This window comes from Stegostoma tigrinum, chromosome 35 (genome assembly GCF_030684315.1).
Source record: "Stegostoma tigrinum isolate sSteTig4 chromosome 35, sSteTig4.hap1, whole genome shotgun sequence".
NCBI classification, from domain to species: domain Eukaryota; kingdom Metazoa; phylum Chordata; class Chondrichthyes; order Orectolobiformes; family Stegostomatidae; genus Stegostoma; species Stegostoma tigrinum.
In genome coordinates, this window is record NC_081388.1 from 12,931,631 (window position 1) to 12,956,253 (window position 24,623).

The following is a 24,623-nucleotide window of genomic DNA, read 5'->3' on the forward strand; positions in this document are numbered from 1 at the left end:
TGGAACCAACCGAGAATGGGTGGGAGGGAAAACGGGGAAGAACTGGGAATCTGGAGTGAAGAGATTAAATCTTCAAGCTAGAGAAGGGGGAGAAAGTTGTGGTGATTTCCTGATTATTCGAGAAGCCAAATTAAAGAGAGAATGTTGTTTTAGTCTTCTCCCATCTCCACATGGAGAAGGCTGTGTCCTCCTCAGCTCCAGTTTAAAGATACTCAACTCTTCAGTACACAGCAACTTCAATTCAGATTGTGTCTGGTGCAAGTAATGGGTCATGAGATTCTATTTAATCCAGTGGTAACCAAACCACCGGAGTGATTGTAACGAGGTCAGCCAGCTGGACCTCACAGAATATGAGTTCCCCGATTGGGGCTGTTAATCTGGTCCAATCAGGGAGCCCTCGCTGACAGTGTCAAGGACTCTACACGTGTAAATAAAGGGTGAGTTGCTGATAGGATACCGATCTCTGTGCAGTTATCTCAGCGGCGACATGAGAAAAGCACACTCCTACAGCAATTCGCTCATTACAGTCATCTTTGAGTTGGAGTAAACATTTTCTGGCATCATGTCGTTACTTGGGAAGCTTGATTCATTTAATCCTGCTGTGTAAGTGTGGCCCAGTATGTGGAAAGGATGCGTTATTTTTTCTGGGCAAATGAATACTGGGGCCGATGAAAAGCAACAAATCTCCTGACAGCTTGTGGACCCGCAGCTTTTTCGGTTATTAGGAGCCTGGCTTCCCCTGGGGCAGCAGATATTAAAACCTTTCAAAAGTTGATGAATTTAGTTAAGGAATATTATGACTCCAAGCCCCCTCTAATTCTGAGAAACTATCAGTTTAACTCGGCAATTCAAGAACGAGGGGAGTCCGCGTCACAATTTTTGACTAGGTTAAGCCGATTGGCAGAGGCATGACAGTTTGGTTTAACCCTTGATGAGATGCTGAGACTGTTTGGTACGTGAGATTAATGATGCAAGAGTGCCTACTCGCTGAAACCCAACATTGGAAAATGCAGCAAGTGGAGCATATGAGCCGCAGCAATGGAAGCTGACACTCTTACCAAGCCAACTGAGCTTGGAGAAACACCACTTGAGTGGAGGCAATTTCACACCCTGTGGATATATTCAACACTGTCCCTTCGTGGAGAGGATGGACGCGAGTGTGGCTAACAAGAGGGATTTTACTTAAATGCTGGAGTTGGGGAGGGAGCTGGATTCGGAATGCTATCAGGGCAATGCAGCAAGCGTGTGTCACATCTAGCCCTGAAGCAACGCCTTGGAGGGAACCATAAGGGAAAGAGCAACAAGGGTTGGACTATCTCTCAGGTCAAAGTTCTGACCCAAAATAAGTGGAAAAGGCCATGAAATGAAACAGAGAAGAGAATGTGGCAAGGAAGGGTGGGGTGGGGATGGTGTTGGTTGGGGGAAGCAGTAGAGTTGAGGAAGATCTGCCACAATCAGACTGAAAAGCAAAGATGATTTAATAGGTTCCATGGTTGACTCCCACATTTAGCCGTCACCGAAGGGAGGAGGCTCCAGTGTTGAGTGTAGAGGGGCTTGGAGCTGCGGAACAGAGGTTAAATCCCCACCTGGGGATAGTAATGTCATTCCACAACTCCAAGTCCTCCTGGAGCTCCCGTCATCCTCTCTAAAGCACATGGGTACTGTGGGGTTTGGGGGGATAAGATGTAACTTCAAGGGAAGAGAGTCCAGGGCCAGAGCCCTCTGACATGTGACTGGACAAGATGCCAAAAGTAGCACTGAAACAACAAGAGGCCATTCGGCCTACTCTGCCATTCAGTCAGCCCTCTGACCTACTCAGCCCCTTTCTGTCCATACTCTTTGATGCTCCATGTGTAAATAAAAATCCATCAATCTCAGGCTTGAAGACTTTGGGGAAGTGAGTATGGGATGCAGGAGGAAGGTTGTAGAGGGATGGGAGTTATGGTGGTGAGAATTTGGTAGAATGTAGCTCGGCCCTATGACAACCTGATCCCAGGAGTTGTTACCACTGGAAGTCCCACCAGAAACTTCCTTCTGTTTAATAAACGTCTGCCCATCGACAGGTCACACACAGCGGATAACCACGAGAGCCAACACATAGCAAGACGCAGGAGAATGGTGGGTATTCCTGCATTCTAAGGACCCAGTGCAACCTTCCCACTGAAATCAGCGCTCGCTTAAAACCCCTGCAGATACAGGAGGTGTCTCTGAATATTTACACTCACACAAAATAGCAGCAGAAGTAGACAACATGCCCCCTTGAGGCTGTTCCACCATTCCACAGGGTTGTAGCTGATCTGGTATGCTTTGAATTCCACGCTCACTCACCCCAATACCTATGGCCCTCTCCCTGCCCACAGCTCTAACAGGAATCTATCCACTTCCACCTCAAAGACATTGAGTTATCCTGCCTCCACTGCCTTTTGATGCAGTGAGTTCAAAAGTCTCACCACACCCTCACAGTAAAGATTCCCCAATCTCTGTCCTGAAAGGGTGAGCCCTCATGTTAAAACCAGTCCGTTACCCAGTCCTGGACTCACCCCATAGAAGAAACATCTTCTCCACGTCCACCCGCCCAGCACTCTGCAGGATTTTATACTCTTCAATCAAATTGCCCCTCAACCTTCTAAACTCCAGGGGAAACCAGCCCACCGTATCCCTGAAACATCTCATTCAATCTTAGTAAACCTCCTCTGAACTTGCTCTAATGCGTTTACATCCTCTCTTAAATAAAGAGAACAAAGCTACACTCACAGTATTTGAAATGTGCTCTCTCCAATGCCTTGTGCAATCCTTTAACTCGCCTTAATTCTTAACAAACAATTGAGAGGGGAAGCGAAGAGGGGAAGTTGAGAGAGGAGCTGGCCTCTTTTCCCTACTTAAATTGCAACATAACTCTCAGATTTTCTAGTTTTAGCTGGGGGCCAGGGAACTGCAGTGATTAACAGACCAATGAAGATCAGTATCTTTCCATCTTGTACACAGACCTGAGAGCCGTGTGTGTGTGCATGTGTGTGTGTGTGTGTGTGTGTGTGTGTGTGTGTGTGTGTGTGAGAGTGGCTGTGTGCGTGTGTGTGCATGTAGGATGTGTGCTTGTCTGTGTGTGTGTGTGTGTGTGTGTGTGTGGCTGTGTGTGTGTGTGCGCATGTAGGATGTGTGCTTGTGTGTGTGTGTTTGTGGGGTGTGTGTGTGTGCGTGCACACTCGCATGTGGGACGTGTGTGTGCGACTCGTGTGTATGTGTGTGTGCATGCGCGCGCATGTGGGACAGTGTGAGAGTGTGTGTGTTTGTGTGTGGGTATGTGTGTGTGCATTCGCACACATGTAGGACTTATGCTTGTGTGTGTGTGTGTGTGTGTGTGTGTATGACTTGTGCGAGTGTGTGCGCGCGCGCATGTGGGATGTGTGTGCGTGTCTGTGTGTGTGTGACTTGTGCGAGTGTTTGTGTGTGCGCGAGCATGTGGGAGGTGTGTGTGTGTGTGCGTGCGTGCATGCGTGTAGGACTTGTGGATCAGATCGGATCTCCTCTGAAGGTTGGCTGAGGGAGCCGGTCCCAAGCTCAGTCAGTGAAAACATGGCTAACTCCCCAGATTGTGGCTCAGCCACTGTTTGGAATTTCCAATCTGGTAGCCCCACCTCAGCACAGTTCTGACGGAGAGCTGTCCCATCGGGGAGCTGTCCACTGGAGGAGACATTAAACTGAAGCTGCCCGTGAGGGCACTGTTTAATAGAGAGTGGGGAGCCCATTAGGATTTCTGAGCCAACAGAGCACTGAGTCATTTTGGGAAAATCATAAGATGCAAAGTCCAAAGACAGCAATTATCGATTTTTGGATAAACTAACCAGGACCTTTCTGAAATTTGCCATCCTGGGATAGATGTGACTCCAGACCCACAGCAAAGTGGCTACCTCTCAACTGCCCTCTGAAATGGCCACATGAGCCGCACAGTTCAAGGGGCAATTAGGGATCAGCAACAGTGAATAAGGCCTCTTCTGCAGTACCGTGTCTAGTTCTGGTCTGCTAGAGGAAGGATATTGTTAAAGTGGAGAGAGTTTATTAAACATTTACCAGGATGTCCCCAGGAATGGAAGGTTTGAGTCTTAAGGAGAGGCTGGATAGGCTGGGACATTTCTCCTTGGTGCGGGGGAGGCGGAGGGGTGACCTTATGAAGACTTATAAATTCATGAAGGGCATGGATAAAGTGAAATGCAAGGTACCTTTCCCTAAGGTGGGGGATTTTAAGACTAGGGGACATGTTTTTCAGGTGACAGGAGAAAAATTTAAAAATGACATGAGGGGGAGTTTTTTTGTACAGAGTGGTTCGTGCATGGAATGAACTGCCAGAGGAAGTGATGAATGTGGGTACAGTTACAACATTGAAAAGACATTTGGATAAGTACAAAACTGGGAAACATTTAGAGGGATATGGGTCAAGTGCAAGCTGGTGGGACTAGTTTGGTTTGGGAACATGGTCGGCATGGACTGGTTGGACCGAAGGGTCTGTTTCTGTGCTCTGTGACTATGATTCTAAATGCTGCCTCTTTCCGGTGATGCTCATATTCCGAAACAAATTGACAGAAAAAGCTGACGAGCAATCAAGAAAAGGAGAAAATGTTAGGTCAGGCAACCTGAAGCTTGATTTGAAGAAGAATCATGAAGTTTTGGAGGGAACTGTCCAGAATGTGAGGTGAAGGCGTTAAAGATGGCAGGAAGGAAATATGGGAACGTGTGAGAGGTTAGGGCTGACCAATATCAACCAAAATAAATGGACTCATCATAAATCTTAGAGCTGTTTATAGGATCTTGTTTTTCCTTTATGCTCAATAACTGCTGTGTTCTGCAAGGCACTACAAAGTCACTGCGAGAAGTCTGATGGCTTGAGATAAGTTTCTTTCCTCTCCCCCTTTCTGACTGTGAGCACAGTCCCAATTCCCAAACCACAGCCAGCGCTTAGGGAACTGCGACAGCCCCTACAATGTTTTCACAGCATGCTGCTTGCTGGGCCTTTCCCACCTGAGCACTGGAGCCATCATCCAGCATTTATGTGCAGGTCTTGGAAGTAACACTGGGAAAACGAAAGCAGGAATAGCCCCCACCCCCACTCCAACTCCCTCCACTTCTGCTACAAGCAATGTACCGGCATCGCAGGCTCGCGCATACCCGCACATATGGCCTGAATTAGGCTAGCCTTCCGAACATGTGCAGCACATGTGGGCCACTCCCTGACTGAGACACCCATTATGTACGCTGCATACCAGCAGGGAGCTGAGCAAAAAGCCACTGACAATACAAGCACAAGTTGAAGGATGGGCCGCGAGGTGCCAGACCTGCCTGAACCTTTGCAGCATCCACTCTGCGGCGGACCCCGAAGAATATTAAATGCAGGGAGGGGACCGTTCGGCCCCCTCCCTGCTATTTAATGCAATTGCGTTGACCTCAGGTCCGCTATCCCGCCCAGAACGTCCTCACATGGATGAAGATTCTGCACTGAATATGGTAAGTGGCCCTCGGCCCAACGTTGGAGAGATGTCCAAAGACTAACACTGCTCTGTGAGGGGAGAATCTCCTCCTCACCTTTTATCTGAAGTGGTATGAGCTTTATAATGAAACCTCTTCCCCCTCCCCCAGTTCTAGATCCACCTCTGCCTCTGGTGGAAACAACTCGGAAATTATAGAATCCATCAAGTCCTGTACTGACCCTCCCTCCACAGAACATCCCACCCAGGCCCAGCCCTACCCCTCTAACCCTGCATTTCCCATGGCCATCCTACACTAACACACACATCCCTGGACAGTTTAGCACAGCCATTCCACACTAACATGGATATCTCTGGACTGTGGGAGGAAATCTAAAGAGACACAGGGAGAACATGCAAATCCCAAACAGATAGTCACCTGAGGAGAGAATCGAACCCAGGTCCCTGATGCTGAGAGGCAGCAGCGCTCAGCGCTGAGCCTCCCTGCTGCTGTAGAAACAGGGAAGATCTCAGCATCTACATTGTCGAGCCCCGTTACAACGCTAGACGCTTCAATAAGACCACGCCTTACTGAGTATACACCCAGCCTCCTCAACCTTTTCTCATTAGACCAACCATTTCATCCCAGGAGGCAGCTGAATGAAGCATCTCTCAACTGCCTCCAGTACAGGTCTAACCCTCTTTAATTAAGGAGGTGTGACAAACTTCTCTAGGTGTGGTCCAACACTTTGTAACTGTGACTCGTGTGTGAGATTTCTCTGTACTGCAGTATTTTGTCGCCTTTCACCTTTTAAACAACATGTTGTCTTTCCAATTCATCCAGCTGCCCCAGCAAAGCTGAGCTCACTGTGCTGCTGTTGCTGGTTTTTTAGCATCAGTGCCATTGTGACCAACATCAAAGCTACCGGTCACTGCCCACCAAAGGCCCTCAAGCACGTCGGGGTTGCCATGTGTGCCCCTGTCTCTCCTGTCCCCCTCACCTCATCCACCAATGGGCCCCCTTAATCCTTAATGCACGCCAACCCCGCCCCCCACCCCCCCCCCCCCCCCCCGCCCCCCATCCCTCCACCGCCAAGGATCATCCTTCACCCAACTACAGCAAGCATGGCACATTCCATTCAGCCTGAGGTGGGGTGGGGGGGAGACTTGACCTCTCTCTGATGAAGGGCCTCGGCCCGAAACATCAGCTTTTGTGCTCCTGAGATGCTGCTTGGCCTGCTGTGTTCATCCAGCCTCACATCTTATTACCTGATTGTTATCACAGTGCTGTTTGTGGGATCTTGCTGTGCACAAACCAGCTGACTTGTTTTGTGTGTTATAACAGTTGCTACAGTTCAAAGGTAGCTCGCCAACACTTGAGGAATTTTGGATGTGAAAACTGCTGTGGAAATGCAACTCGTTTAAACTCAGGCCCAGCTTGCCCTCTCAGATAGATGCGAAGGATCCTGTGGCCCTATGCCAGCACATTTACCCTGGTGATCTGATCCACATGGATCCCACAGCCAGCAATACTGCTATGAACGATGGGAGCTTGTTGCTGTTTGTGGGAGCTTCCTGTGTGAGAATTGATGGCTACGTTTCTGACATTAGTCACAATAGTTCAAGAGAACAACTCCATTGCCAGAACGCATCCTTCAATCATGAAAGGCAATGTATCGATGCACGTATGGTCTCTTTGATGTTGTTTCGTTCTGGTCTCCAGATCCATCTGAGCTTTAAGACCTGGATATATCCAGCACAATTGGTTCAATCCATGTCTAAATCCCACCCTCTCTCCGGGTCACTTGGGTGATGGGCCAATTGCAAAGTGCTGGAAACATGTTTGCTTCTGCACATTTTTGATAGAACATGAAGAGGAGCAGGCCATTCGGTCTTACAAGTCCTGTTTCCCCATTCAATACGGCCTTCACCGATTTTCTACCTCAACTTTACCTTCCCACATTGTCCCTTTATACTTCAGAACCCAACTCCACTTTCCCATCATTGTCATATCCCTTGGTTCCCAGAGAGACCAAACTGCGATCGACCTCAGCCTTGAGTATGCTCAACAACTTAGCAGGGAATTCCAAAAGTCTGTAGCCGTCCATATGAAGAAATTCCTCACCTCTATCCTAAATGGTCAGCTCCTCACATCAAGATTATGATCCCAAGTTTAAGGCTCTCCAGCCAGTTCCATGTGAACTTTGGTCAGTAGCAGTCAGTACGAGGCACATGGAACACTAACGTATCTCAAGGTAGTCATTCTCTGTCCACACTCAGCGCCCCCTGTTTGTGGGCTCCAAGATTACATACACAAGGAATAATACTTGAGTTTATACAGCACATCTGTAAGTGCGTGACACCATTTTTAAATAAATCCCTAGGCTAAGCAAATATGTGCCAGGTATTACCCACACCTGTGATCATATACAGCAAATAGGTCTCAGTAAGAGCACAGGTATATGTTGAGGACCCAAGTCTTTCCTCTTTTCACACTCTACCCACGCTAGGGTAGAGATAGCCTGGTGGCTCAGTGGTTAGCACTATTACCTCTCAGTGCTAGGGTCCTGGGTTCAATTCTGGCCTTGGGTGACTGTATGAAGTTGGTACACATTGTCTGTATGGGTTCCCTTCTGCAGTCCAAAGATATACAGGTTAGGGTGGATTGCCCAGAGTGTGCAGGCTGGTTGGGTTAGCCCTGGGAGAATGCAGGGTTAGGTTGGGTTGGTGTGCACTTGATAGTACAAAGACCCTGCTTCCACACTATACGGATTCTACCACCTATCCTGGCATTTCCAGTTTTTATTTCAAATTTCCAGCGTGAGTTCTTTAGCTATTACTGTCCTGCAAACTTGTAGCTGAGATAATGATAGCATTCATTACACGGCTGACTCTGTAAAGCCCTGACCAAATGTTACGACCCAAGGCTAAACAGCATTTGTTTTAAGTTTGACGTTCCAACTGACAGCTCAGAGTATTACAGATTATTTACTGCATGAACAGGCCATTCAGCCCAACTGATATATGCTAGTATTTATGCTCCACATGAACCTCCTCCATTTCGCCCTATGTTTATATTCTTTTCTCCTTTGGACGTTAATCCAGTTTTTCCTTAAAGGAATCCACGCTCCTCATTTCAGCTGCTCCTTTTAGTAGCAAAGTGCACAATCTAACTCCAGGCTGTTCCCCTGAACTTTCTCTTGGTAATTTGTCATCTCTGTGGCTCCCTAGCTCTGAATCTCCCTTACGACTGGACACATTTTCTTCACATCTATCCCATCAATGCCCTGCATAATTTTAAAATGAGTATTTAATAGTCCATGTCTTAGCCACATTTCTGCTGTAAAAAGAAACCTCAGCCTTTTTAAAACTTTCCTTATAACTTTCAGTTCTGATAAAAATCCTTGTAAAGTTTTTTTTTGTGCTTCCTCAGGGCTCTCTCTATCTTTTTCATCAGATGGAAGGTAGAACAGGCCCCAATACTCCAAGTGTGGCCTAAATTTGATACAAGTTTAATGTATCTCCATCTCTTCAATTTTATTCTACAGGAAATGAACTCCAGTGCGTTGTTTGCATTTTTATGGCCTTATTAACTTATGTCGGTACTCAGTGGTCTGTGTCCCTCCTCTGTTCCCCAATTCCTTTTCATTTTGTATAAGAGTTTATGTCCTCCTTTCTGTTAGCAAAACACAACACCTCACACTTAACCCGCTCAGAAATTAATTTTCTGATTGCACAGCCCTTTTGTTAAGTTTATTCTTTTCATTTTTGGTACTTTGCTGTGGTTTTCCTCAGCATTAGGGTGGGACAGTGGCTCGGTGGTTAGCACCGCTGCCTCACAGAGCCAGGGACCTGGGTTTGATCCCACCCTCGGGTGACTGTCTGTGTGGAGTTTGTACTTTCTCTCCGTGTCTACATTGGGTCCTCTGGTTTCCAACCATCGTCCAAAGATGTGCAGGTTAGGGTGGATTGACCATGCTAAATTGCCCACAGTGTCCAGGGATGTGCAGGCTAGATGAGTTAGCTGTGGGAAATGCAGGGTTACAGGGATAAGGTCGTGGACTGGGTCTGGGTGGGCTGCTGTTTGGAGGATTGGTATGGATTCAACAGGCTGAGTAGCCTGCTTCCACACTCTAGGAATTTTATGATCAACCACAGTGTTGTCAGTTGCAGATTTTGCATTTCTTTACTTTAGATTCCACAGGCTAAATTGTTCAGGTCAACAGTGAACAATTATGGTCCTAGCAGTGATTAGTGTTGATGCAGTAACTCTCTGACACTCTTTGACAACACCTACCAAACCTGTGACCTTGATCACTTTAGAAGGATGAGGCCAGCAGAAACTGGGGAACACCGTGACCTGCAAGTTTCCTTTCCAAGTCCAGTTCAAACATCAGGCTTGGCAACTGCACGCAGATCCAGGGAATGAATTGAAAAAAAGACATTCATTTCGAAACGCATCTGTAAAATTCACAGCAAGTCGCCCTGCCCCCTGTCTACAACAGCCTTAATTTGTGCCCAATACTAATGGAGGGATGGAGTTTAAAAACAGGAGGGTTACATTGCAGCTGTACAAGGTGCTGGTGAGGCCACACCTGAAGTACTGTGTACATGTTTTGGTCTCCTTACTTGACAAAGGATGTACTGGGTCATTAGTGATAATGGGAACTGTAGATGCTAGAGAATCCAAGTTAACAAAGTGTGGGGCTGGATGAACACAGCAGGCCAAGCAGCATCTCAGGAGCACAAAAGCTGACGTTTCGGGCCGAGGCCCTTCATCAGAGAGGGGGGTGGGGTGAGGGTTCTGGAATAAATAGGGAGAGAGGGGGAGGCGGACCGAAGATGGAGAGAAAAGAAGATAGGTGGAGAGGAGAGTATAGGTGGGGAGGTATGGAGAGGGTAGGTCAGTCCAGGGAAGATGGACAGGTCAAGGAGGCGGGATGAGGTGGTAGGTAGGAAATGGAGGTGCAGCTTGAGGTGGGAGAAAGGGATAGGCGAGAGGAAGAACAGGTTGGGAAGCGGAGACAGGCTGGGCTGGTTTTTGGATGCAGTGGGGGGAGGGGAAGAACTGGGCTGGTTTCGGGATGCAGTGGGGGGAGGAGAGATTTTGAAGCTGGTGAAGTCCACATTGATACCATTAGGCTGCAGGGTTCCCAAGCGGAATATGAGTTGCTGTTCCTGCAACCTTCGGGTGGCATCGTTGTGGCACTGCAGGAGGCCCCATGATGGACATGTCGTCTGAGGAATGGGAGGGGGAGTTAAAATGGTTCGCGACTGGGAGGCAGTTCTCATACAAACAGAAACACCACCTCAAACCAGACTGAGTGATCTGAAACGTCAGCTTTTGTGCTCCTAAGGCACTGCTTGGCCTGCTGTGTTCATCCAGCTCCACACTTTGTTATCTCGGAGTGAAAATACTACTGGGAGCAAAATCAGTCAGACCATCAAGGATGTTCCTGAGAAAAATGCTTTCTCCCCTCCCACCCCTTCTCCTCTTCCCCTCTGTTTAATCCTACTCCCTTCCAACCTTCAAAGCCTCCCGCCATGGAATCCCTCGCAGAGAAACTTGAAAATCTCATCCTCAATTTTCTTCGGCCTTCAGCTGCAAGGGCCAGGCTCCAGCCAGATTGAATGGCCTCTTTCTGTGCCATAACGATTTAATGACATCCGGTTACTGTAAGCTGTTCCCTGCAGCCTGCTTGTTTGACCAAAAATCTGATCGTATGAGCTACAGGACGGTCCAGGGTATGGTGCCCCTCGAGAGGTTTCACTAGAAAGAACGATGCCAGTGTGACACCTATTTATATCCAATTGGCACATGGTTTGTGTTTGCAAATGCTTGCCATGGAGTATCTTCAAGAAACACAGTTCAGGCTGTTCCCAATGGGCAGTGTCCATGAGTGGGTGATGAGGTGGCATTTGAAGTATAATGTGGGTAAATTTGAGGTGATTTACTTTGACCTGAAGCGTGGAAAAGCTAAATAGTTTCCAAGAAGTAGGACATTTGCAAAAGTTGTTGTGCAGAGAGACTTGAGTCTGTTTACACATGAAGTCAACATGCAAGTACAGCTAACAGCATGTCGGCCTTAATTGCAAGGGGATTGGAGTAGAGGGATAAGGTAGTGTTGCTAAAATTCTACCCAGTTTTGATGAGATCACAGCTAGAGTACTGTGTGCTGCTTTGCTGTCCACATTTGCTGAAGGATATCTTTGCACCGAGGTGGTACAAATGAGGATTGGCCTGTCGGATGAGGTGGCTTTCCTGTGATGGGAGGCTCAGGAAGTTGGGAAGAGTTTGGAAAAATGGCAGGTGACTTCATCAAAAAATACAAGAGTCATAAAGGGCTTGATAGGGTCAACGGTGACAGGATGTTTCCCCGAATGGGGAACAGGAGTGCCTTATCAGGAGAAGCTGCTGATCAATGAAGTCATAGAGTCATAGAGTCATACAGCAAGGAAACAGACTCTTCAGTCCAACCAGTCCATGGTGAACATGATCCCAAACTAAACCAGTCCTACCTGCCTGCTCCTGGCCCATATCCCTCCAAACCTTCCCTATTTTAGCACTTATTTAAATGCCTTTTAAACATTGTAACTGTACCCTCATCCACCACTTCTTCTGGAAGTTCATTCCACACACAAACCATAAAAAAAGCTTGTCCCTCATATCCTTTTTAAAATCTTTCTCCTCTCACCTTAAATATTTTCCCCCTAGTGTTGAACTCCCCCACTCTTGGGAGAAGACACCTGCCATTCACCTTATCTGTAACCCCCATGATCTTATAAGCCTCAAGAAGATCACCCTTCAGCCTTCTATATGCCAATGAAAATGTGCCAGCCTACCCCGCCCCTCTCCCCATAACTCAAACCCTCCATTTCTGGTAACATCCTGATAAATCTCTTCTGAGCCTGCTCCAGCTTAATAATATTTTTCCTATAACATGAGGAGAAAACTTCTTCACTCAAACAGAATTCACCACCCAGGGGAATATAGGAATATAAGTAGGCCATTTATAATATGGCTGGTCATCTCCTTCAACACTACTTTTATGCACTCTCTCCATATCTCTAATAATGTCATTAGTCTCCAGAAGATTACTGATTTCCGTCTCGAACGAGATCAACGATAGTGTCCCTACATACCCCTAGAGTAGAGAATTCCAAAGATTTACTACCCTCTGAGGGAAGAGGGGTTCTGGATGCTCCATAGTTGAATAAAGATGGCGGACAGGCTATTTCTGCAGCAAGTAACTCAACTCCTGTCTCCCCAAAGCCTGTCCACCATCTGTGATGGAATACTTCCCACTTACCCTGGATGAGCACAGCCCCGACAACGCCCAAGAAGCTTGACACCATCCAGGTCAAAGCAGTCCCCGCTTGACTGGCACCACATCCACTCCCTCCACCACTGACCCTCGGCAGCAGCAGTGTGTACCATCTACAAGATGTACTGTAGAAATTCACCGAAGATCCTCAGACAGCACCTTCCAAAACCAATGATGACGTCCAAACAGAAGGTCAGGGACAGCAGATGCATGGGAACTCCACCTTCTGCAAGTTCCCCTCTAAGCCACTCACCATCCTGACTTGGAAATATATTGCCACCCCTTCACTGTCACTGGGTCAAAATCCTGAAACTCTCTTCCTAAAGGCACTGCTTTCTATAGCACGTGGACTGCAGTGGTTCAAGAAAGCAGCACACAACCACCTTCTCAAGGGGCAACTAGGGACGGGCAGTAACTGCTGGGCCAAGCCAGTGACACTAACATCCCATGAGTGAATAAAAAAGAGCTAAGGCTGGGGCAGAGAGATGTTTGGTCTCTTAGGGAATGAAAGAATGTGGTGGATTGGGCAGGAAAGTGCTGTTGAGTCCAAAGACTGCCCATGACCAGACTGAATAATAAAGTATGGCACATTCCTAGCTTGATTGCTATGTTCCCATGTTCTTATGGAAACACTCAGTCACCACAGTCTCCTCCACTGCACTGCCAGGGAAGAAGCCTAGTAAAATGTCTCATTTCCAGCCTGGCAAGATAACTGTAGCTTAGAATACAAATACAAAATATGGGTAGAAAATACTTCTAAAAGCAAGAGATGAATATTAATACAGATCTTTGCAATGGAGAGATTAATATAATGGAAAGACATGAAGTGCATCTGTGCTGAGAGATGGAATTGGCAGTTACTTGAATTCCTGTAGGAATGCTCAGAGTCTGTGATCAGTTAACAGAACATGCTGCAGAATGTATGTTGTAACATGGACATGAGGCACAATCTCTGCAAATGCTCTGTTTGCTTTGTTCGAAACCTCTTAATGGTGTGTTCCTCTGTCCCAAGAGACACACACACACACACACACACACACACACACGCGTGCACACACACACAGATACATAGAGGCATACATGTAAACACACACACACAGACACAGGCACACATACATACATATAAATACAGGGTGTACGCGCATGCATGCACACATACACACACACACACACACACACACACACACACAGATACATACAGGCACACATGTAAACACATACACACAGCGCAATGGAAACAAACTCCGACTTTCCAATGAAAGCAACATTTCCATTCTCTGCCTGGGAGCAGGAGCTTTTCCAGACAGGGTAAATCACTTTCAGGCTTGTAGTCAGGCAGTTTGCTAAAGGCTGTACTTACCTCCCTGCCTTCAACACACAAGTCCAAAGGGTTTCATGTGAGAGTGTTCAGTGCTGGGATAACAGATAGCCTTGACTTAGCGTTTTCTTTGGCTGGGACCTATAGTAAACTTTCTAAATCATTATGGAGGGAAAGGGGGTTAGGATCAGCTTGGGTTTGTCCTGGCCTTACAGTTCAAACAGAAAATCCTGCCGCAACACAGAGTGGATTTGAGTGCTCCCCTAACAGCAGGCATCAAAAATCAGAGCAGAAACAAAAACACTGAATGTGGAAGTGCCTGGAGTCGGAGGGCTTGGCTCATTCAGTAAGGGTCAGTGCCTGAGGAAGAGGGCCTGCTCAAAATGTCCCCTCTTTCTTTTATTTTCCCTTGTTCTTTATAGCACAGACTCTCTTGGTAAAGCTTACTTCTTCCCTGCCTTTGCTGGAATGGGGCGAATTTACTGTGGCTGGTAGACTGTGAAGCTATGACTGGGCTCTGTACACTGGGCAGGATCCCATCGTCAGTTATGTGTGTGTGTGTGTCTGTGTGTGTGTGTGTGTGTGTGTGTCTGTATGTGTATGTGCGTGTGTGCGCGCGCGTGTGTGTGTCTCTGTGCGTGTGTGAGTGTGTGTGTGTGTGAGAGAGAGACAGAGAGTGTGTGTGTGTGTGTGCGCGTGTGTGTGTGTGTGAGTGTGTGTGTGTGAGAGAGAGTGTGTGTGCGTGTGTGTGTCTGTGTATGTCAGTGCGTGTGTCTGTGTGAGTGCGTGCATGTCTGTGTGAGTGTGTGTCTGTATATCTGTCTGTGTGTGTCTGTGTATCTGTGTGTGTGTATATATCTGTGTGTGTGTGCGCGCGTGCATGTTTATGTGTGTGTGTGTGTGTGCGCGCGTGCATGTTTGAGTGTGTGTGTATGTGTGTGTGTGCACGTATATGTTTGTGCGTGGGTGCGCGTGCTTGTTTGTGCGTGTGTGTGCACATGCATGTAGGTGTCTGTGAGCATTTATGTGTCTGTGTGTCTGTGCGCATGTGTGTGTGTGCATGTATGTGAGTGTCTGTGTATGCCTGTGCATTTGTAGGTGTGTCAATGGGTGCATGTGTCGATGTGTGTGTTGCGTGTGTGTGTGCATGTGTATGTGTCTGTGAATGTATGTGGGTGTCTGTGTGTCTGTTTGTTTATATGTGTCTCTGTGTGTGTGTGTCTGTGTCTACGTGTGTGTCTGTGTCAGTAGGTAGAAGGGTTGGATTTGACTGCCATGCCCTTCAGGGGTGAAGAGCCATTTGCTATACCCTGTCCAGATTTCCCCATCCTCACAAAGGATGTATCAGAGAACATGCTCCATCCACCCCACACCCTAAACAAGACACAGTACGTCTGTCAGGTACTGAGGGAGACGCAGAGAATGTGCAACATCTTCCGACACAAATCACATGATCGTCATTCCTTCCATGACACAGAATGCCTGACCTGAAGTAGCAGTTCTTTCTTTCCCTTTCTGAAAGACATTTGATGTAGCAACATTGAAACATCACGAGGCCAGCTCCCATCCCGGGACAGGGGTGTGGTCTCCGAGCCATGTTCCCACTGTTTGCCTAACACAAGGAGAATTGTACTTGGGGACGAGGAACAAAACCACACCCTCAGTGTGAATTTCAGGAACTCCCAAAGGAAAAGCAAAACTCCACTCCAAACGCAGCCTTTCGCTCTTATATTTTCAGGAATTTTGATCAAATCCTTCCTCCTGGCCTCTTGCACATTTCTTACAATCCCAGCTGCGCACCTTAGGAGCCACAGTCAGAAACACAATTTGTGTAATTCTGTTTGGAGCAAACATGCATCGTACAAACTTCTGCGGTGTCGGACTCTGGCTCATAGTGATGGATCGCTGAAAACCACACCAGATTAAGCAGAAGTCAAAAAGGAAACATATGTCATTACTGTAACATCACAGAGCAGGGTAGAATAGGCCATTCTGCCCTTCGAGCTGCTTCCACCATCCTAGTTAGAAAAGGTTGAAGCAAATTCATGCTCAGTTCATGTACAACAAGCTGCTCCCCACCCCACCCAATGAGATTATTTATCCCCAGATCCAATTCAATCCCATTTTCCAAATCAAGTATACCTCTAGACTGTGAATGTCTGTCAAGTTAAAACCTGCACAGAGTGACTCTACTGGTCCCAATCAGTATCTAAAAGCTTGATGGGGGTAATTTAATAAGTTAAACATATGGTGTAATATTTTCTTTTGTGTAGCTGACATTGAGACGTTCAAATGCAGTATATCGAGAAGTATCAGGGGTTTGCCCTAGATGGAGACGTTTTGAACTCAACAGTGGATTCAATGACAAATCCTGCAGCTGAAATTTCCTACTGCAAGGTCTCGCGGAGTGCAAGTGCTTGCTTGCAAATGGATCTGGTCAATTGGACATTGTGCTCGTCGAAAAGGCTGGGCTGGCATTGTATCTCACAGGTAAACACGTTTAGAATGAATCAGGCACATCGACGCAATGCCCACCTCAGCTGCCACTCCCCTAACGGTCACAGATAGGGTTCAAAACCGTCTTCAGAGGTGCTGAGTAATGCCAGTTACACCCGCAACCCCCCCTCAACCCAGCAAGTGACAGATCAGTGTCTAATCCAGGCAGCGATAAATTATAAATAGAGCAAGCCTCTTTACAGGCCATTTCACAACACCCTTTGAAAGATATTTTCCACTCTATCTATTTCAAGCCACACAATCATCGTTAGTGAAATAACTCCATAGAGGCCGGTATCTCATCACTAAGTTACCCTTCATTTACACATGGAGAGCCTTTGACACTGATCCACCCCCTCAAAACCAGCTCTCAGAATCCCTGGCTCTCCTGCTTATATCTGTCAGCCAGGGCTCCCTGATTGGGGTTGTTAATCTGGTCCAATCAGGGAACTCGTTACAGTTGCTGACTTCGTTAAGGTCCATTCTTTGGGCCTTCCTTGATGAGGACTAAGTTTTGTTCTGTGTTGATACTCTGCCAAGCGCCCTGCTGCTTCCTTTTTTAACCTCCTGTGCTTTAGTTTGGATCGACAGTTGCCAATTCTGTAATATGGGTTTGAGGAGCCTCAAACCCTCAACCAGCATTTAAAGTCAGCTGCGGGCCCACAGCATCCCCTCTCAGGCAAAAGCACACAGTAGCCAATGGAGGCCAGGATGCTTGCAGGCCATGAGGAGCCGACTACACGAGGAAGCTAGGGCTCAGAGCTGCCCAGAGTTAAGCTGCTGGATCAAGTACATTCATTTTCCTGCTGCTAAGCCAAGCCACAAATACGTTTCCCATGAGCTGGTGCTGGGGTTGATGCCAACTGGAACCGAAATGTAACAAACCCAGCCTTCAATAAATAAATTTGGTCAGTTCGTTGCCTTTTGCATTATGTGAAGCCAGATTCGTATCTTGTTACCACAAAAGGCATTCCTGCTCAATTCCCTTTTTTTGCTGTTCCTGCTCATTTTTGTTTTCTCTCTTGTTTTGTGAGGCAGAGGAGCCAGCAGTCAGGTACAATAATGCTGACACTGTCTTCTCCTCTGAGGGGTTCAACCCAGATGGGTTGGAGATGCTTTTCTGGGCTGTGAGAAACTGATGGGGGAACAGCTCTGGGCAGCCTCAGCTGGGCTTCGGAGACAGAATGGCCCTTATTTGGTGCTCTGTTGGCATGAGACTCCTGTTGCCAGGTCACACCCTGTAAACTGAGAGGTCTAATGTTAGCACACACAGCGTAGAAGAGCCAAGTGAGGCTGAGATCTATCTGACAGGAAAAAGTACAGCAATGTTGATGTGCAACAGGAAATCTGTCAGTCCTTAGTTTGCTCAGCTTCTCACTGCCTTTCTTATCTTGCTCAGTCCCAGCTGTATTTAAAACCCTCTCTCTCTCTCTCTCTCCCTCTCCTCTATCTCTCTCTCACTTGCTTCCAGACTCCTGGCACCATTCCATCTCTGTCCTTCCTCAGCAACACAGGGAAAAGTAATCAAAATCAGCTCCAGATGAAAAGCAAAATCGAGGTGGGGGAGGGGGTAGGGGACCCGAAGTAATAATTAGAATAATGACAAACATCTGCCAAGCCCAAAATCACAGCAGTTCCCTCAGCTCCAGGCTTTTATTCTGGAAGCGCAGACAGTTTTAACTGGAGGCTGGCAGAGAAATCTCAGCAGAAATCACTGCGAAACACTGAAGCCTGAGACTGCTGTTCAGGAATCCCAACCCACACTTTCTCAACAATTTTCAGTCTTATTAAAAAAAGGGTCGGGGAGGTTTCATTTCGCTGTTTCATGTAAATCTGTTTCATTTGTTGATTTGTACAGGGGCCTGCTTAGGAGCCCAGAGCCCAGCGTAACTGCTATGCTACAAGGGAATGGTTACCCACTCTGACTCAAATTCAACGACTATATTTGCAGCAATTTGTAACAGCATAAGAAACAGGAGCAGGAATAAGCCATGTGGCCCATTAACCCTCCTCTGCCATTCAATATGACTCATCTCCAACTGCCTTTTCCTGTCCATTCCTTTGATTCCACGAGTGAACGAACTTCCGAATCCCAGGCTTTAATGTATTAACAGATCTAATTGGGACACGCCAAACTCTCTGGGGTGAACTATTCCAAAATTCCACACCCCTTCGAGTGAAGAATTCTGTCCACATCTCAGTCCTAAATCATCGACCCTCTAATCTGAGACTGACCCTGTGTTCCAGATTCCAAACATCTCAGCCTACCATTCAAATTTCTGACCTATTGTACTCTGCTGGTTTAAACAAGAAACAGAATGATGCCCCCCCACACACATAAAAAAAGAACCCAAAACAAATAAAACCAAAGAACTGAGGATTTTGGAAGTCAGAACCCAGTTCTGAAGAAGGGTCACTGGATCCTTGGGCAGCACGGTGGTTCAGCAGTTAGCACTGGTGCCTCTCAGCACCAGGGACTCAGGTACAATTCAACATGTGACTGACCGTCCATGTGGGGTTTGCATGTTCTCCCTGTGTCTGTGTGGGTTTCCTCCAGGTGCTCTGGTTTCCTCCTACAGTCCCACGATGCCAAATTGCCCCATACTGTCGAGGGTTGTGCAGGCTAGGTGGGTAGCCATTGGAAATGCAGGGATAGGGCATGGAGATGGGTCTGGGTGGGGTGCTGTTTGGAGGGCCAGTGTGGACGAGATGGGCTGCATGGCCTGCTCCCACACTGCAAAAACCCAAAAAAATGTTAACTCTGCTTTCTTTCTGCCAATGCTGCCTGACCTGACGGGTTTTTTCCAGCAGTTTCTGTTTTTCTTTCAAAGCATCTGCAGTTCTTTTGCTTTCTTTTTTGGTCAAAACTTGGTTCACACAGACTCAACAGGCATTGTCAAAATGTGGTTAAACTCAGTGGACTATTGATGATTAATCTGTTCCAGTTTACAACACGGGATTATTGCAAGCTTGCACAAAGCCCTAAGAGCAGGAAATTCACTGGTTTTAATTAGACATGCCTCATGTTGAAGTCCAGTGGGCTAACTAGCAGAACACATGAATCTAGCACTGGCTAGCCAGCATACTGTAGCCCACCAGTCACAGCATTAGTGCATTCATTAGCAGTGCTGGGCAGTCTATCCACTGTTGTTTCAGAGATCCAACTCATAAATTTGACGACATTTCTGTTCTGGTCACTCACTCAATATTCTGTACATCACATTGTAGTAAAACATAGAATAGTGTGGAAGCAGGCCACTCAGCCCATTGGGTCCACACTGACCTTGCTGAAGGACATTCCATCCAGACCCACACCCCTAGCCCTACCCTATGATCCTGCATTTCCCACAGCTAAGTCACTTAATTTATACATCCCTGAACACTAGTGGCAATTTAGCACAGCCCAATCCATCTTTAGTCTGTGGCAAGGAAACCAGAGTGCTTGGAGGAAACCCACGCACACAAAGGGAGAATGCGTAAACTCCACACAATGACCCAAGGGAGGAATCAAACCCAGGCCCCTGGCACTGTGAGGCAGCAGTGCTAACCACTGAGCTACTGCGCTACCCCAATAAAGAAAAGACAATTTCCACCATCAATCAACCTTAAGTTATATTTACCTATCTTATATAATAAAAGCAAAAATCTTATATAATAAAAGCTGGAGCTCTGAGATGAAAACTGAGAATTGCAGGAGAAACTTAGCAGGTCTGGCAGCATCTAGGGAGCGAAAAAGAAAGTTTATGTTTCAAGTCCAGTCTGAATCTTCCTCAGAACTATCCATATTTTGTAATCTTTTGTCTGACCTGAATGGTATAGAACCAAAAGTGCTTTGTACCACTGTGTACTCCTGCAGAAAGGACCAGACTGCTAACACTATCCTACAGTCCAACTAAAGTTAACAGTTGAATTAATTCACAAGGAATGCAATTACAGAGAAGCAAAAAAATGCAGCAAATAATCAAAACTCAAATAACCGACTGGCTTATAGTGTTCCAAATCAAAATAGTACGGTTCAGCATCTTGGCAGTTCCATCAGAAAATGGAATCAGAAATGAACAATGTACTGGGATCTGTGAACAGGCAGACGTTTCAGAGAGACCAAAATACAGGAAAATCTGCAACGCCAATATCAGTCCTGATCACCGAAATGGATCACATCAGACAGATCATCGTGTCAGCAATGACCACTGCTGTTTCAGTAGGTAGGCTGTAAACAGGAGAATGGGCATCACTTTTAGCTTGATCTTTTCAAATGTTCTGAATTCTACTGAAACATGTTGGCATATACGAGTTTTTAAACTGGAAATCATTACCATCGCACAAGCACAAGGATTTTCTAATATAATTAGGTTGTGAATACACAGTACAATCTACCTTTGGAGATCAGCAAAGGTCCCAGACTATCTACTTGTAATAACATAAAATACACACACACACCGCACACATATTCATATAAAATAAATTTATATATATATATACAATTACACAAATGTAGGGGTGGCACAGTGGCTCTGGGGTTAGCACTGCTGCCTCACAGCACCGGGGACCCGGGTTCAATTCTACCCTCGGGCGACTATCTGTGTGGAGTTTGCACGTTCTCCCTGTGTCTTTGTAGGGTTTCCTCTGGTTCCCTCCCACAGTCCAAAGCAGCCCAGGTTATGGTGGATTGGCTGTGCTGAATTACCCCAAAATGTTCAGGGATTTACAGACTAGGTGGGTTAGCCATGGGTAATGCAAATGATAGGGTAATGGGTTGGGTCTGGGTGGGAAGCTCTTTGGAGGATTAGTATGGACTTGATAGGCTGAATGGCCACGCAGTAGGCATTCAATAGCTGGACTGAATTGTGCTTTTTCCCAACAAAGGCACAAGAAGATTTCAGCACCTGGTTAACTGAAGTCATCTTCCCAAATATTATAGTCTATTTAAAATTTGACGTATCAGATCTAAGGCAGAAATGCCATGATGTGAAACATATTAATCTCCGGTCCAATCACAATCTCCAGCAACAAACTGAATTGATAACTGCACTCTGCTGCAGTCAGCTACAGCTCTGTGGGTGGTCCCTTCACCTCTGGGTCCAAAGACTTGTGGGTTGCAGTCCCATTCTAGAGGTTTGAAAATGCAGTCTCGACTTGCACGAGCTGTAGGAGCGTGGCATTGTCGGAAGCACCCGCTGTATATTGTAATGGTTCTGACAAAGAGTTAATGTTGAACTTGTAATAAGCTGGTGATGTCACTCAGTTTTTGGGTGGAGGCAACTGAGATCTATATTCACTTTCACATGGAGCAGGTGAATTCCGTATAAACCCTGAGAGTCCTTAGAAATTATAGCTGATGAGTAATTAAACTTGTACTTATTGCTACCATGCAAAACAAAATAACAAGGAGCAGCTCGGTGGTTAGCACTGCTGCCTCACAGCACCAGGGACCCGAGCTCAATTCTACCCTCATGCATCTGACTGTTTGGAGTTTGTCCATTCTCCCCGCGTCTGTGTGAGTTTCTTCCAGAAGCTCTGGTTGCCTCCCACAGTCCAAAGATGTATACGTTAAATTGCTATAGTGTCCAAGGATGTAGGCTAGGTGGGTTATCCAAGGGAAATACAGGGTTACAGGGATAGGTGAGTGGGATGGGATGCTCTTCATAGGTTTGGTGTGGACTCAATGGACCAAATGGCCTGCTACCACACTGTTGGGATTCTATCACCTCTGTGAACGAAATTCCTCTTCTGTTTACAGCACCAGTGCTCTATACTCTACCACTGATAATCAAACAGGCCTTAGACACAGAATGAATGGTGGGCAGGTCTAGCCCAGTGCCACAGTGCCATCTTTCAGTTGTCAGCTTTGTGCTATCGGCTACTTCAGTTCCATAGTGACCACACTTTAAGAGGTATTTCGTTGGCTGTGGAGCACTGAGGAATGTCACAAAAAAATTCTTCAGACTTCCTTTTCCCACAGGTAAGCAGCATTCCAGGGATTCGGTAAATTGGAATGCCACGCTCAAAGCAGGTCAACTCACCGTTGCACAATTCACACACACCAGGTCCAATCCTGGGTGCTCCCAGTTCAAAGAAGGCAGTGTGGAGATTGAATGGCTACAAAGAACATGCAGTGGATTACATTGAAGGCAGACTGAATAAACTTTATACAACAACTGTCATTTCTGTTCTCAACCATAACTGAACCAATAATGTACGATATCACATCACGGCAAGAGTAAAGCAGAAGGGAGGTAGCATCCCTGACAGCACATCATCTTTGTTGTTCACTTGCCTGCAAACCAATGTGCCTTTGACCTTTCCTGTCCTCTCACCTCCCAGTTCGAATATGTTCCAAATTCCCTTAAAATAAATCCATCCTGCAATCATTCATAGTAATACTTCAAGATCTGCTGACCCATCTTCAATCTTTCAGACAGACTGTCAGATCTGATAGCCTGTGACATTAGGGCCCTTGAAACCAGAATGGAAAATCTGATGACATTTCATTCGAAAGTGAATTTGACCAATTTGACAGCACACAGTTGTTGACGATAGTAACAAATGCTGGGACACAAAAGCAAAACTTGCGAATGGGCCAGCGACTGGTTGAAATTGCAGAAAGCATCAGGAGCTCGTTGGAGAAGGTAAAGTCGACTGGCAGGAAGAGCAGATGGCACAGGCCAGGGTCCAGAATGGAATCACTCTGTCTCTGTTTGATGTCAATAACTTGGGTATTTAACTGGGATAGGGAACGGCTGACTTTGTCCCTGATCCTGACCACTGTCATAATTCTGATAGCTCTGCTATCAGTCAGGACAGATTTCCTGATGATTCCAAAATGGGAGGAAGCAAGAACAGAAATTGATGAAAGGTTCTGGGCAAAACAGTGAAGGAAGAAAAACAACTATGGGCGATAACATGAGGTGATCTATGAATGGGATTGAAACAAAGGGGAAATGACGTTCAACCCATCCAATTACTGCGGAGCAGTATTGAACAGAGCTAATTATATAGTCTGAACTGTGGGAAGGCCATATTAAGGAGGTCCTGTTTACACTTGAAAGGGTTCTGGTTAGACCACACCTAGTGGATTACGTTATTTGGCAGAACACAAGGATTTGGATCAGGAGTCGACTATAAAGCTCTTTGGGCCTGATTTACTGATCAATACCATCATGGCTGATGTGACTGTGAACTTCATGCTCCTGCCTGGATCCCACTTGACCCCCCCATAATTCAGTAGATCAGACAATCTGCAAACTCTGCCTTGAAGATTATTTACTGACTCAGCGTCCGTTGCTGTATCGGGCGGAGAAATCCAAAGATTCATGATCCTCCGAGAGAAGAAATTCCTTCTCATCTCTGTCCTAAAACGGGAAACCTGTCATTCTAAAACTGTGCCCCCCAACCAGTTCCGTTCATTTAGCTACAAGAAAGATGTACAAGCATCAAAGGCAATGCTGGAAAAAGGCATCAGTCTGATAAGAACATAGGAAGGGGGGAGACCATTCAGCCCGTTGGGTCCATTCTGTTGTTCTATTCAATCATAAATGATCACTCTATCTACCTGCCTCAATCCCTTAAACATTAATACCATGTCTAATAAAAGAGCTCACATTCTGATCATTATGAGTAATGATTGGGCCCTTCACTTGTGAAGAGGTGTCTCATAAATAGCGTCATAAAAATGACAGCAAAAGTGCAGAATAGAGACTCACCAAAGCTCCCTCAACAGCACTTTCCACACCTGCATCCTTTACCATCTGAATGGCCAATCGAAGCAGAATAATGGTTAGCAAGGCACCTGCGAGACCCCCCCGAAGCTACTCACCGTCCTGACTCGGAAACACACTATTGTTACAGTATTATCACTGGGTTGGAAACTTGGAACTCCTTACCCACAGCAGTGATTCAGGAAGGTGCTTCACCACTGCTTTGTCAAGGTACAGGCAAGAAACAATGACACTGCCAGCAAGAACAAAGCAAAAAAATCAAAAGAAACTTGAACGTAACAAGGGCTTCTAATAGAGTAGTTGGAGAAAA

General features: G+C 46.4%; 1 protein-coding gene across 3 annotated transcripts in view; it reads right to left on the reverse strand.

Moving 5' to 3' along the window:
- kank2 (KN motif and ankyrin repeat domains 2) overlaps positions 1-24,623 on the reverse strand; it is a 165,781-nt gene that overhangs the window by 138,305 nt on the left and 2,853 nt on the right. The window contains exon 1 of one of the 3 annotated variants that reach the window (XM_048522031.2): positions 2,755-2,785. The exons of the other annotated variants lie outside the window; for them this stretch is intronic. The gene's annotated coding sequence lies outside the window, so the exon portion shown is untranslated. Of the gene's footprint in view, positions 1-2,754; positions 2,786-24,623 lie in introns of those variants that run through there. 3 annotated transcript variants of the gene reach the window in all.